Below are 14,305 nucleotides of genomic sequence, written 5' to 3'. Positions count from 1 at the left end.
GGGAAGTTTGTAATTTGTTTAATGTCACTTTCCCAGAAAGGAATCCCATAAGTGTTTCAACAATATCAAAAACTATTGAGCGTTTTGAAATGACAGGGAGTGTACGTAATCGGCCAAAGTCGGGTAGGATACAATCTGCAACAGATGAAGAACATGCACTAGATGTTTTGCAAACATTTATTGAAGACCCACATACATCGCTCAGAAAAGCTGCACAGCAACATGATATGCACCCTATGTCTGTGAGTAAGATTTTGAAAATTAATAAATACAAACCATTTAAAGTTCATTTAGTCCAACAGTTAAGTGAGGATGATTACGACAGAAGAGTTGAGTTTTGTGAACTTGTGATGCGCAAATGTGATGACAATAGAGATTTTCTGACCAACATACTATTTTCTGATGAGGCAACTTTTTTCCTAAATGGCAATGTTAACAGGCACAATTGCCGTTACTGGGCTAGTGAAAATCCACATTGGATTACTGAGTCCCATTCACAGCAACCACAAAAACTGAACGTATGGTGTGGAATTTTTAGGTAACAAAATTGTTGGACCCTTTTTCATCAATGGAAATTTAAATGCCGAACTTTACTACAATATGCTCCAAAATGAAATAATCCCAGCTATTTAAATTGCATCAGGAGAATACTTTGATAATGTATGGTTTCAGCAGGATGGTGCTCCACCCCATTATGGGAGACAGGTAAGAGAGTATTTGGATTTAAGGTTTCCTCATAAATGGATTGGCCGAAGAGGAGAAATCGAATGGCCTCCAAGATCTCCGGATTTGTCACCAATCGATTATTTCCTATGGGGTCATTTAAAATCCAATGTTTATAGAAGAAAGCCTCATAATTTGGAAGACCTAAGAAACAGGATTATAGAGGAGATTGCTTTGATAACTGAAGAAATGTTAGGCAACTCTGTCGAATGATTTTACACAAGATTGGCTCATTGTCAAACCGTAGAAGGAACACAGTTCGAACAATTGCTTTGACACCAAATGCAGGTAAAACGTTTGTTGTAAGACTTTTCTAACAGCATACATTATTTTTTATTTGTAATAAGAAATCAATAACATAAGTATTTCCATAATTGTACTGTAATAAAAACTGGCAAATTTGTGCTAATAGAACCAGCTTAAAATGAAATTTTTGTTTTATTTAATTGAAAATTAAAAAAAATGCTAAAAAATTTGTGTAACACATTTTGTGGCAAGAACCATGTTAAAATTACATTGTTGAACATCAGTAAATTTTCAATACTAAAAATGCTCTATTTTCTGATAGAATAATTCCCTTGAGATGCGGTTTGTGGCATTCAATTCAGTAAGCTATTACCTTTAAAATTATGTATCACAAGGTATAGGCTTCCATTAAGAATATTCACGATACCCTCGGCAGGACGTCCCCCGTTGGTGTGACATAACAAAAACATTGTTCCAAACAGTAGATGCCCAATCTCTATCACGATTGTAAGAGGTTTCAAATTTATATTTGAATTATTAAAGGATATATTTGGGTGTTTCCAGACATAATATACACCCTGTATACTCTGCTATAATAACACCTCATTACATTGTCTGTATTAGGTTTATAAGAACTGCGATAGTTAACGAGTTCACAATTATCCCGCAATGTTATCTACTAGTTAAAAATGCGTACGCCCGTTACCTTGAAGCTGTACTTGATATAAAAATACGTAAGAACAAAAATTATTATAAGTTACTTGAGACTTCTAAAACACAATAATTATAACAACCTACAGATAACTATTCATTTTCCAAACTTTAAATACGCCATATTGAAACCATAAAAGATATTGAAACAAGTAAAAACTATAAAATAATTATTGAAACATGTACTAACAATTTTAATAATTATTTCAGCCCATCGCAATTTTTTTAATCTTATGCTGAGATATACTTCATTCGGTACTAAACGTTATGACTTAATTAGAAGTGGCAAAAATTACTCAGTACACAGTAAAAGTACACAATTATTTCATTAGACAAAAAAGTTCCGACTAAGAATTTAGAGTTTGTAATATGACTTGTGGAACTTGTGGATAAGGTAATGCAGTTCCAGTTTTATCCAACAGAAATCCGTAAACTTCTCCAAATAAATTGTGTTTGTCTATTCTTCTAGTGGTTACCGTGGTTCTAATATAAGATTAGTTTTTATATACTTTAATCTTCTTTACGTTCTTTTGAAATAAAATTTAAGTTTTTAATAAATTAACGAAACAGAGATTATGAAAACAATATATTTTTACTAGTGCTTAGCTGCTCTGTGATCTAATATTTATATTAGATCTCAGGTTTTTTTTATAAAACCTGAGATATAATATAAATAAAATTTATTAACTACGAATATAACTGTTTTGAAGTAAGTAGTGCTAAGAAAATATCTACGTTCTTGCCATAGATGTTGACATATATTTCAATTTGTTGTGTACTCGTTGGTTCTTATATTAAATACATATAAGAACTAGCGCTTGTATACTTCAACACAAATTCGACTTTCATAAACGATTTGAACTGTAAGAAACGAATAAATGACGTTTAAAGTATCAATTAATCCATAGCAAAAACGCTCAAGATGACATAATTTTGTAATTTTTTTACCAAATCCCATATTTTACTCAGTTGCTCTTTACAGTGTCGCCCTATATAAAATATTAAATTTTTAAAGATCAAAACTAATTAAGTAATATTTACCATGAACATGTAAGAAATCAGTAGAGAAGGCTTTATCTATTACCAATAATCTTTTATCTATAGTAAATTGATATTTTCTGGACCTATTAGGACTTTTATAACGATAATATACTTTCCATGGGTTTGATCAGTTTTATTTTATTCCTGCCAATTACTAAACATCCCCAAATCACCATATCCCCGGCACCTCTCGCGTTGTTTAAGCTTCATACAATAAATTTATCCATACAATGTTTTCTCGACAGCTCATATAATCTGAGGTATAAATCTATTTGAAGAAAACTATCTCTTTCCTTAGGTTTCAAACTTTTTCCGATCACCACTTGAGATTACATTATCATTAGACCATTCCGAAAATACATGATGTTATTCTATATTTTAAAATTATTATTTCAACTTCTATTAAATCAGTTTAACTACATATGTTATAGTAAAACATACTGTGAGGTGTTTGTTACAACATGGAAGTGTCCCAACAACATGTAATTTATTTTTAACGTTTTACCGCTTGTATATAATTTGTTCTTATTTGTTATGTAATTATTAACATTTTTTTCTTTAATTTCCTCGTTTTTTGTATCTTAAAATATTTTGAGTATTTTAGTTACATACCATAATTTTTTGAACGTCAAAATCTAATAACTATTCTGAAATGTTAGTATAACAGCCTATTTCAAGATCGTAAACAATTAAGTAAGCCACAAAAGAGCATATGTTTCCATCTTTAAGAACAAACGTGTTTTTTGCTTATGGAAAATATAGAATTATAAAAACTGTAATTAATTCATAGGTTTTCCTATAGTTAGAACGTTTAAGTTGTTTACAAAGGAGTTAAGTATATTTGTTTATATTACGAGTATTTTACTTGTGCTATTTTAATAACTAATTTAAAACTTTAACAGATTATAGGGCTTAATACAATATACATGTCAAACTAAGAAATCCCGGGGTAGAGCTCCGGATAAACATGCAAACTGAGCTATAGTACAATTAATTTATATATTCAAACTGATATAGTTATATAACACAACTTTAAATCTCAGCTGGTATTAAATGTAAAAATAAGTTTATAGTGAACTTACTTGGACCATGTTGCCAAAAATTCCTGACTGAGATGGTGTCAAATACCGCAAATTTCATTTTCTAAACGAAATTAAGTTTGTGAATATTGGTTATAAACTCGGTAAAAAAGTTTGTACGCGTTAATCCGATGTGTCTCGATTATACATACCCAATTTAGTTTATTATTTCCTCTTAAATTGGTCCAGATCTCTCCGACTTTGTACATAACCTAGATTAACAAACTTATGACACTATTATACAGTACAATTTTTGTTAATGTTTAACTATCTAACATTATAAACGTATTATTAGAAGATTCTTTATGTAAGGAAAAGGAAGCTGATTTGTCGCATTGTAACGGATGTATCTCTGAGAAAACGTCCAGCTGTATCTCTGAGGCAACGCCCAGCTGTATCTCTGAGACAACGCCCAGCTGTATTTCTGAGACAACGCTCAGCTGTATCTCTGAGACTACGTTTAGCTGTATCTCTGAAACAATACCCAGCTGTATCTCTGAGACAACGCCCAGCTGTATCAGAGATAACACCCAACTGTATCTCTGAGACACCGCCGAGCCGTATCTCTGAGAAAACGTCCAGCTGTATCTCTGAGAAAACGTCCAGCTGTATCTCTGAGACAACGTCCAGCTGAATCACTGAGACAACGTCCAGCTGTATCTCTGAGACAACGCTCAGCTGTATCTCTGAGACTACGTTTAGCTGTATCTCTGAAACAATACCCAGCTGTATCTCTGAGACAACGCCCAGCTGTATCAGAGATAACATCCAACTGTATCTCTGAGACACCGCCGAGCCGTATCTCTGAGAAAACGTCCAGCTGTATCTCTGAGACAACGCCCAGCTGTAACTCTGAGACAACGTCCAGCTGTATCACTGAGACAACGTCCAGCTGTATCACTGAGACAACGCCCAGCTGTATGGAAGCTACAATGTCACACGTGACTCGACTTTGCAGTACCACCGTTGGCAGTAAGTACATGAATATACTGAACTATCTAATAAAACTGGCAATTCGTTTTTCTTTCGAAACACAAAAAATTTAGCAGTACATTATACAGACTATCGTAGTTTCACTTATCTTCTCAGTATAAACTAATTGAATACACGAATAAAGTACAAATAATACAAAAATACACAAACACTCCACAAACCTAAGATGATATAAGAGTTACTGAAACAGCTGAATTGTTGGACAGCTGTACAATAATAACTTTATTGCAGGTATTATTTTCAGGTTTATTGCTTTTAGGTATTATTGCAGCAGTGTTGCCAACTCTCGATTTTCAACAAACTAAAAGCATATCAATTGACACTGTATTTTAAAAATATTGTTTCTCAACATATAATGTGTTGTACATGAAATGTTTTGTAACTATTCACATGACTAAAAATAAAACACCATTCATTCGTTCAAAGAACGTTCATTTAATAAAAATATATTACATTTTCTATCTTGATTTTCGTACTTGTGGATTTAATTAAGCATTAATTTTGTAAGCTTTGTGTTTATTTATTATTAGCCTATTTTAAATTATCCTCTTGGGAATTAAGTTGCCTAAAAGTTGTGGTTAAAAAGTTTGCTTGTTTAATAAAAATGTTATGAAGTTAATGTACTTCAAATTTAAACAAAGCATGTTTCGAGAGACAAAATTTTGTATGTTTTGTCTGATATCTCAGAAGTGGGAGATCAACCTATATAACCTATACTGTGAATACTTTAGCCTACCTGAATCTTTAAATGTTCCAATACAAATTGTTATTTCAATTTCTAGTAAAGGTTTCTCAAACGGAACCTCGCCTTTGAATCGCACAGTTTCCCAGGTAAATATTGGCAGACACGCAATATGAAACTGCCAGAGGAAGATTGTTGTTGAATTCAATCTCAATACTTATATTTTTGAAATATTTATTATTAAATTTCAGGTTTGATAGTATAATTAATCTAATTTTAATCCAATAGTTAAGGCATTGAATATTAAATTAATAATTTTTTATGAATAGTGTAAGGAATAACAATGTTTGTTTACACGAACCTTTCATTACAATTTTTAATTAGAAGAATAAACTATTTAATAACACCTACGAACACATAGAGGAAACTATGTTTGTAGAATGGTATAATTTCATGATGAAATAGCGAAAATATATCCATAGCTCGTAAGAAATGCTACAGTTGCACCTGACCAAGCAATGAGTGAATAGACACAAAAGATTATATATATATATATATATATATAATATATATAAAACCATACGCCTAAATAATACATATAAACTTTAATCAGCTAATAATTATTTAGAGGACCATGTTGTGACTGTGCATTTTTAATAGTATAATTGTCTGTCCAGACTATTCAATTGGAACGTGTAATATCTTAGATTTTTCAGCTACAAATTATTATATATTTGTATGCGATCATTATATGACGTGAGTTTTCAGCTATATGTTACACGTTTTATTCTAAACCGAAATGATTAACACACTTTATTGCATTGTAGACAAAAACTGCTTTATAAACGTCGTTCTCCCTGCGTCTTATTAAAGTGCCTGATCTTAAACTAAAATTTCTTTTAAATTATTATCACCTAATAGTTTTTAAGATATTTATTAAATTATATATTTATATAGTGTTTATTGTAATCAGTAATCAAAATAATTTTATTATTTGCTCCCTACCGAAATGTTCCATTATAGTACAATATGTTTAACAGTTACATTTATTAAATTTTATAAGTGTAAAGTATTAAGGAATGAATAATTAGTTGCTCAAATAAATATTCCTGACAGAAATTTTATATATTCTGCCTATTAAATATAATTTGTTTTAGAATTGTGTAATTAGCTAATACTCGTATATATTTTTAAGTATACTGATAATTTTATAAATCCCATCAGTGTTAACAGTAATGGAATTCATATTATTTTCACTGAACATGTTAAAACATGTAAGGAAGGATTTAAATTATTGAAGTTTAAAAATAAAATATATAGATTACATCACGATTGTGATATATATACAGGTTGCCACCCAATAGAGTATAAAAAGAAAGAAAGAGCAATGAGAAAATTAGAAAAGGAACATGTAAATTACGGGATATTTGCGAAAAGGTTTTATATTACGGGCGGTATCTGCTCACAAATATTTTAGTGTTCTGTGGCGTGGAAATGATTCACATCTCCTCTCTCGCATTTATTCTCGGAAGAATCTCTTTTTATTTTGAAACTTTCAGAAGTTGTAGATTTTAATGTGTAATTTCCTTCTGTGCCACAATAGATGGAAGTATTTTTAATGTATTAATTAAAACTTAAATTGTGTAATTAAAGATTCATTAGCTGAGCGTCAGCAAAACCTGTCACTCGAGGGGCTTGAGAAATTAATGTCTGTCTGTTCACAAGGGGTATAGAGAACACAAAAGATCTGGAGACTACATATGTTACGTGAATCTAATGAATGTAGAGTGAAAAATGTCATATGACAGGTATGTGGTGCTCCGATCATATGTTAGTTTGGTTATTTAAACACACATGTAAGACAATTTACCAAATACAAAATTATGTTAGTATATTGTAAAAAGTAAGGGCTCTGTGATATGTGCACGGGGGTTCGAGTCCTGGTGGAGCAAGTACTTTTTGGGATTCAATGTTTATAGAGTTACTACATGTATTGCATTTATATTGATGTATAGTTTCTTATTGACTTTTCTTTTATTTTTAATTATCTTAAATAAGTTTAGTATTTAGATAAATATTTTGTTAAATTGTTATATATTTCTTTACTTTTATATGTGTATCTCAGAAACAACTAAATATATGTACTTGCGCCCTAAGATTTTTTTTAGAAATTTTTTTTAGATTTTTTTTCTTATTACGTTCTTTAAAATTTTTGAATGGACAAGTCAAATTTAGGCAGTGAGTTAAACAGTCGAAAAACGCGAGGCATCCTCCACCCGCTCAAAGCAATCCAGAAATTCCCATGATGTTTTCATTAGAAACCTCTTAAAAAGCTCTATGTTTGCCGGCTTTAGATCCCGTTTTCTTTTTATTGTCGGAGTTTCAAATTTTGGGTTATGGTGTAATATTACGGCTTCCTGTGCGTAGTGGTCTGAGATGGCCGCATCTATGACAGAAACAGAACAGTCTATTACGTTAGTAATGACGATGTCGATGGCTTTACTCGACGAAGCGGTCACTCGAGTTGGCGAGTTCACGGACCAAATTAAGCCGAAAGAAGTGAGAATATCCCGTAGTCGCTGGGTCGGAGGGTTGGTGTGGTCTAACACATCGATGTTGAAGTCAACGGGAATGATGAACTTCAACGATTTTGAATTGAGAAAATTTAGTAAAGTTTCAAACTTTTCAAAAAAGTTTTCGTTGCATCCATTTGGGGATTTGTATAAGCCAATCACTATAATTTTGTCCGCGGAATTTGTATCAATTTTAATTCCCCCTACCTCAAAGTCTAGATAACAGCAGTAATCCATCCTGAAGGGTTGAAATTTCAATCGTGATTTGACAAAAATTGCCACACCACCTCCTTTAAAATTTGTTCGATGAAAAATTGTACCCAATTCATAATTGCCATTTCTGAACATAGAGACAGTCTCAGCCGTGAATTCATGTTCAGAAACAACAAATATATCGGGGTGCTGCTCTTCTGCCATTAGTATTAGCTCATCTTAATGCTTATTTGTGGCAGACTGCGCATTTTGATGCACGATGGAAACTGCACGTGTTAAATTTGGAATTTTGTGAATTTGATTTTGTTTAGCTTGCCGTTTTTTGTCTGGTTTTCTGAACTTATTGTACCCCAATTCTGTTATTTTTATTTTGTTTTTTGACACTTTAGAGGAAAGCAGTTTTTGCTCCGTTGTGTCTGTGATGGTGCTTGATGGGCCGACTAGTCGCACGGGTGAGCGGCATTTTACTGCTTCCGCAAAGGATTCATACAGGAGTGTGCGGGGCTCAGATGTGGCTGGTGGCTGCAAGGTAGTCGATAGTGGTGCAGTTGGAGACTCAAGGGCTTGATCTGACTTCCGCTTATTATTTTGAAGTCCTGTGGCTGTGACGGGTGGTTGGGACGTCACTCGAGAAGCGGTAGAGTCCATTTTCCGCAGGCACTCTATTAATTCCTGGGCCAGCAGATATTTCGTGTTCCTCTTTAGATGCATCCCATGTTGTGTAAAAGCGCCTCTCCCGATGTTATTGAATTGTAGCACCTCTACCTATACCTACCTCTAGCTATGTAGCACCTCTACCTATAATAAAACTCTTTCCACACTCTCAATAGCATATCAAGCGTAACAGTTTGGATAGCTGTTGATATTTCTTGTTTCAAATCATCAATGGTGGTTGGGAGAGGTGGTCAAAACACTATATCCTTAACATACCCCTATAAGAAAAAATCGCAGGGGGTTAGGTCAGGGCTTCCTCGAGAACGTTAGGAACTTTCCCGTTAGTGTGGAAAGTAGTTTCATCACTAAACACAATCTTTGAAACGAAAGATTCATCTGTTTCCATTTAAGCAAGGATAAACTCGCAGCTCTCCATGCAATTGTTTGTGGAAGTTGCAGCTCTCTGCTAGCTCTTCTAGTTGATTTACCTGAGATACGAACAAATACTTGCTGTATGAGTGCTACATTTTCATTATTCGTGCGTGGCCGTCCAGAACTTTTCCCTTTGCACAAACACCCATAAACTGTAAACTGTATATACCAACGTTTGATACACCACTTAACAGGAGGTTGGACACCATACTTCGTTCGAAATGCACGCTGAACAACTGTCGTCGATTCACATCTGCCATACTCAATAACACAAAAAGCTTTTTGTTTAACAGTCGCCATCATAGCATCAACTGACGCTGACGCCTTGTCAACAGTGCCTCAAGTGTACAAATGAGCAACTAAATGAAACTTTAGAGCTTCCTTAATTCGCCTACAGATAGTGCTTAGGTCTCCCTTTATTCTCTGCAGAGTTATACATTTTTAAATTTGTACTATACTTTTTGAAACACCCTGTATTATTTCCTTAACGTGTTATGCATAGTCATTAACACATCTTTATTACTTAGGTTTCTGATTTGTGCATAATTAAAAATAACATTAATTTAAAATATAAAAAGCAATAAATTGAGGAGTAGTTTATAACTTACAACAATTGGAAAATAATTTTATATGAGCATCATATATATAAATTAACCGACTTTACCAGGTTTTGTAACAGTTTTTCATTACAGTTTAAGTGTAAATGAATATAATGAGCAATTTTTCACAAAATGAATTATTTATATATTTTACTTATTGAAATAGGACATGAAATATGTAAAGTTTATGTCCTATAAATACCAATAGATACCCACATTTGATTAATTATTGGATTTGATCACTAACTGATGGGCTTTTAAAGATTTAAAAAATATTTCAACCTATTTAAATTTTCTTCCGGACCGGAAAGATTTTATTAGTTTCTTTAAACTCACAAAACTCCTTAATTTTGTCTTTTTTGTGCTCAGCAACATTTTTGATGCAGCTTCTCCTTGTCTTTATGAAACATATCAAGTCATATCAACCTAACATATCAAGTTTTTCTGAGTCTATGATGATTAGATGTTTGCCCATTGTATTCTTTGTTATCAAATTTACAATTAATTTAATAAATTACATCCTTAGAGTCTTAATTTATTTTGCTAATGATAAGGTGTGTTATGTATATGTTAAACCTGTTTCGTTGCTTTTATATTCTCTGGAGTGCTTATTGCGAGTTTTATTACCCGCGACGTGGTTTATTGCACGGTCCATTTGTACTTAGGGTAATTTAGGTTGGATGAGTATATTTTTGAAATTTGAAAGTTTGGAATTATTACTCTAGATGCATTAGTAATAATATCACCTGCAGATCAAACTAAAAATAAAGGACAATTTTCACAATATTGTTATTTTTATTTTGCAGGAAATAATTGTATAATACACGTTGGTTGTATTTTATAGTTGAAGCTACTTGCTTGATATTTGGATTTCTACTTGATTATTTGAAATTTGTCTGTTTAATTTATATTTTTAAAGTGATATATAAGCTATCAACGTAACTCAAGAAGTCCATACCCTTGCTGCATAGCTTCTTGGCTCGTATGGATAAACGTTGTGAAATAGACATTTTAACACAGTTTTTTGAATGAGGCCTCTTTCGGAAAAATTCTAAGTATTAGAAAGTAACAATTATATCAAAATGATTCCATGTGAATTTCAAAGGAGAAAAATTAGAACATATGTTACAACAAATAGGATAAAAACTAAAACTAGTTATGTGTTTTAATATCACCAAAGTGGTTTTGTCTGTTGAAAATGTTCAGTTAAATAAACAAATTCCAGTATGTTAATTAAAATTTACAGGATCCTAATATTTTTTTCTTAAATTCCAATGATACCTTTTCCAACGAAATCCGTCAGCACATAAGCGAGCATGACCGTATGCTGTCAAAAGTCATAAAGAATGCTGTCATTATTGTCAGTCGAGATGCATAAACTGTTTTGACGTATTATAAAGCATATACTTCCACTCATAATAATCTACGTTCGGTCGAAGGGGTTTTTCGGTGCTGAAGTAGAATGTGCTTTTTGATTTTATCAAGAAAACACGTACACTATTCTCGAACGGCTTCATCGGTGAAAAATTTGATTTTAAATTTCGATTTGAATTAAATCTTGGAATTAATGTTGTCAAATATATTTATTGACTCAATAAATATAATTGCACTACTGTGACAGAACATTTTCTAGTTACGATAATGAAAGAACGAGCACTTCAATCAGACCCTACTCATGTAACGGTTTTCTACTACAGAACGGCATCTCATCACAATCTGTATCTCACTCGCAGATGTTTTCACTGTTCCGCGGCGTGGAAATGTTTCATATCTCCTTTTTTATATTTATTTCTGAGAGAGTCATGTTTTTACTATTAGCTCTGAGAGCTCCCATTTATTATTGTATCTGTTATATTTATTTAACATATTAATTAGATACGATGTTTTGTAACAAATATTCTTATTGGAATATAATCTATCATATTCCATATCCGTATTCAAAAACATTCATTATACATTCAATGCCTAATACCTTATTTGATAGTATAGGGAGTCGTACACTTATAAACACATCTTAGGCTTTCAGACCTAATAATAATGTATTGAAGGACGGTGGTAAATGACGCTATATGGGACGAATATAGCCTACGGACTCCTATAGCCGTATCTTAGAAAATATAGTCCTAACGTCCTGACCCTTGACACTTATTCTCTGGTATCTTAGACTTTCCCAATAATTAAAAAAAATCTCTTAACTCGATGACAAAATCTTGGATCCATGAATGCTAGTAACCACAAAGTGTTGGTACCTCGAACCCACCTAAAATAACCCAAAACTAATTATCTTGAAGCCAAAATATTATAGAAGAAAATGAAAACTACTTCCTCCGAAAGGTTAAGCAAGTGTAACTTCACGATTGTATTTAGTAAACTAAAGAAAGAAATAAGAATTTTTATCTTTAAAACTTACTGCAGAGTACAACTGTTAACGGAAATTGGTGTTTACATCACTCACACTTATACCGGCAGTGAATATTTACACCGCGATTACACAGGAAGTGTGTACTTACAACACACTTATGCCAGCAATGGGTGTTTGGATCACACTTATACCGGAAGTTGATGTTTACACTACCATTTCACGGGAAGTGGGTACTTACATCACACTTATACCGGAAAAGGGGTTTTTACACCACATCTAAATTGGAAGTAGATACATACACCACACTTATACCGAAAGTGGATGTTTACACCACACTTATACCGGAAGTGGGTGTTTGAGCCAGTATAAAAAAAGTCCAGTATAATATTTTTATAGTAACATTACAATCGCTTTAGCCATTGCTTGTAAGACGACTAAAGGACTTAAAAAGCAATAACCGAAACATAGATTCCGATCAATCTTTTAGTTAGGGAACAATATCCTCCATATCATCTATATCATCTATCGCTTATATGTGAGACGAGTAGTGGTACTTGTGACTTATCTTTGGTAAAATCTCATTATTTAAACTTTCACAATGCTGCGTAACAAACTATTACGCTGCCGGACACATTTTTCCAGATTGTTGTATATATTTGCTTTACATCCATAAAGTTTTGCAATTGTATATTATAAGGAGGAACCAGGATATTCATATGTCACATAAGATTTTGTATATAACTTTGATATGTGATAAAACATGAGCATACACAGTTTGATCAATGAGACATACCAAATGCCACATCGCATCCTGAACAATAGCTTAGCAACAATGGTCTCTGTGGCTCAGAACAATAGCAGTTGCCTAGTCATGTGATAATATAAGTTAAAGTTATTTGCATCTCACAAACTTATAATGGCCATTGAAAGTATGCAAATATAGGCGTGACTCATGGTTTTAGTAATGAGATATTGATGACGTCATTCTTCCAAGCCAAATAAAAACTTGCCTGTAATTAAAGAGAGTTCATTAAAATTTAGGTCAATCTTAATTTCAGGTTATTTAGCGAAGATATTACGTTCGTTTTAAAGGTTAAGTTTGAGACTTGTTCCTACGATTACGATATTCTGTCAAAACTTGTATTTGTATGACAGTTTTTACCTATTCTGGTTATAGTATTTTTTGCTCAATAGCTGGTTTTTACGATTCCCGATCAAGAAAATATATACATTCATACACCGGTCTGAGAAGCCTACTTCTGTAAAAAGACAACTAAGGTGGATTTTATAAGAGTTTTAAATTTATATTAAAAATTAGATAGATGATTTGAATCGTTTATTGCAGAAAAACCACATAACCAACATTTTTTGAATTTTAGGGAAATCAAAAAAACCTAATTTCTAAAAAAAGTAACAAACATTTCAATTTACTAAGTTTTCATTGTTACCTACCAAGGTATTCAAAGTCGTGGATGTCGATATTAATCATCAGGGTTGATATGCCACTTAAAAAAAAATTTTTTTATTGTTTCACTTATGGTGTTTCTGCAATAAAAGCTGTTTTTCTAAATCAAATTATAATTTGGTTCCTAATTTTCTGACAGATTTACAGGTTTGGGCACAATGGAAAACAAAAATATGGTTAAGACACTTTATTCAAAGATAGAACTCATTAACTAGTATAAAAACATGAAAATATATACATTTTTCGGACTAAACCTACTCATCATCTTCATTGGACCTCTCAATCATTTCGGCATCTGTTGTTGGCCATTGTAGCAAAGCATTGTAGAAGTCTTCATACCCTGTGGTATAGTTGGTCAACTTTGTGATGTCATTGAGCTTAGCCTTTTGGATAGGTACCTGTAACCAAGAAATCAACTTGTTGATTCGGCAAAAATAAGTCGTGACTGGCCAGCATATTTAAAAAAAAAAAATTGTATACACTGTTGATATTATTTTTATTAACTAATAACATTATGTTCATTATTATTGTA

The 14,305-nt window shown here is 32.4% G+C and overlaps 1 pseudogene; it reads right to left on the bottom strand.

The window, feature by feature from the left end:
- Positions 1–14,027: 14,027 nt before the first annotated feature.
- Positions 14,028–14,305, bottom strand: part of LOC124366684 — a 44,596-nt pseudogene continuing 44,318 nt past the window's right edge.

This window comes from Homalodisca vitripennis, chromosome 7 (assembly GCF_021130785.1).
Source record: "Homalodisca vitripennis isolate AUS2020 chromosome 7, UT_GWSS_2.1, whole genome shotgun sequence".
NCBI classification, from domain to species: Eukaryota; Metazoa; Arthropoda; class Insecta; order Hemiptera; family Cicadellidae; genus Homalodisca; species Homalodisca vitripennis.
Note: the sequence above shows the minus strand (reverse complement) of the source record. Positions and strands in the feature narration are given on the sequence as shown.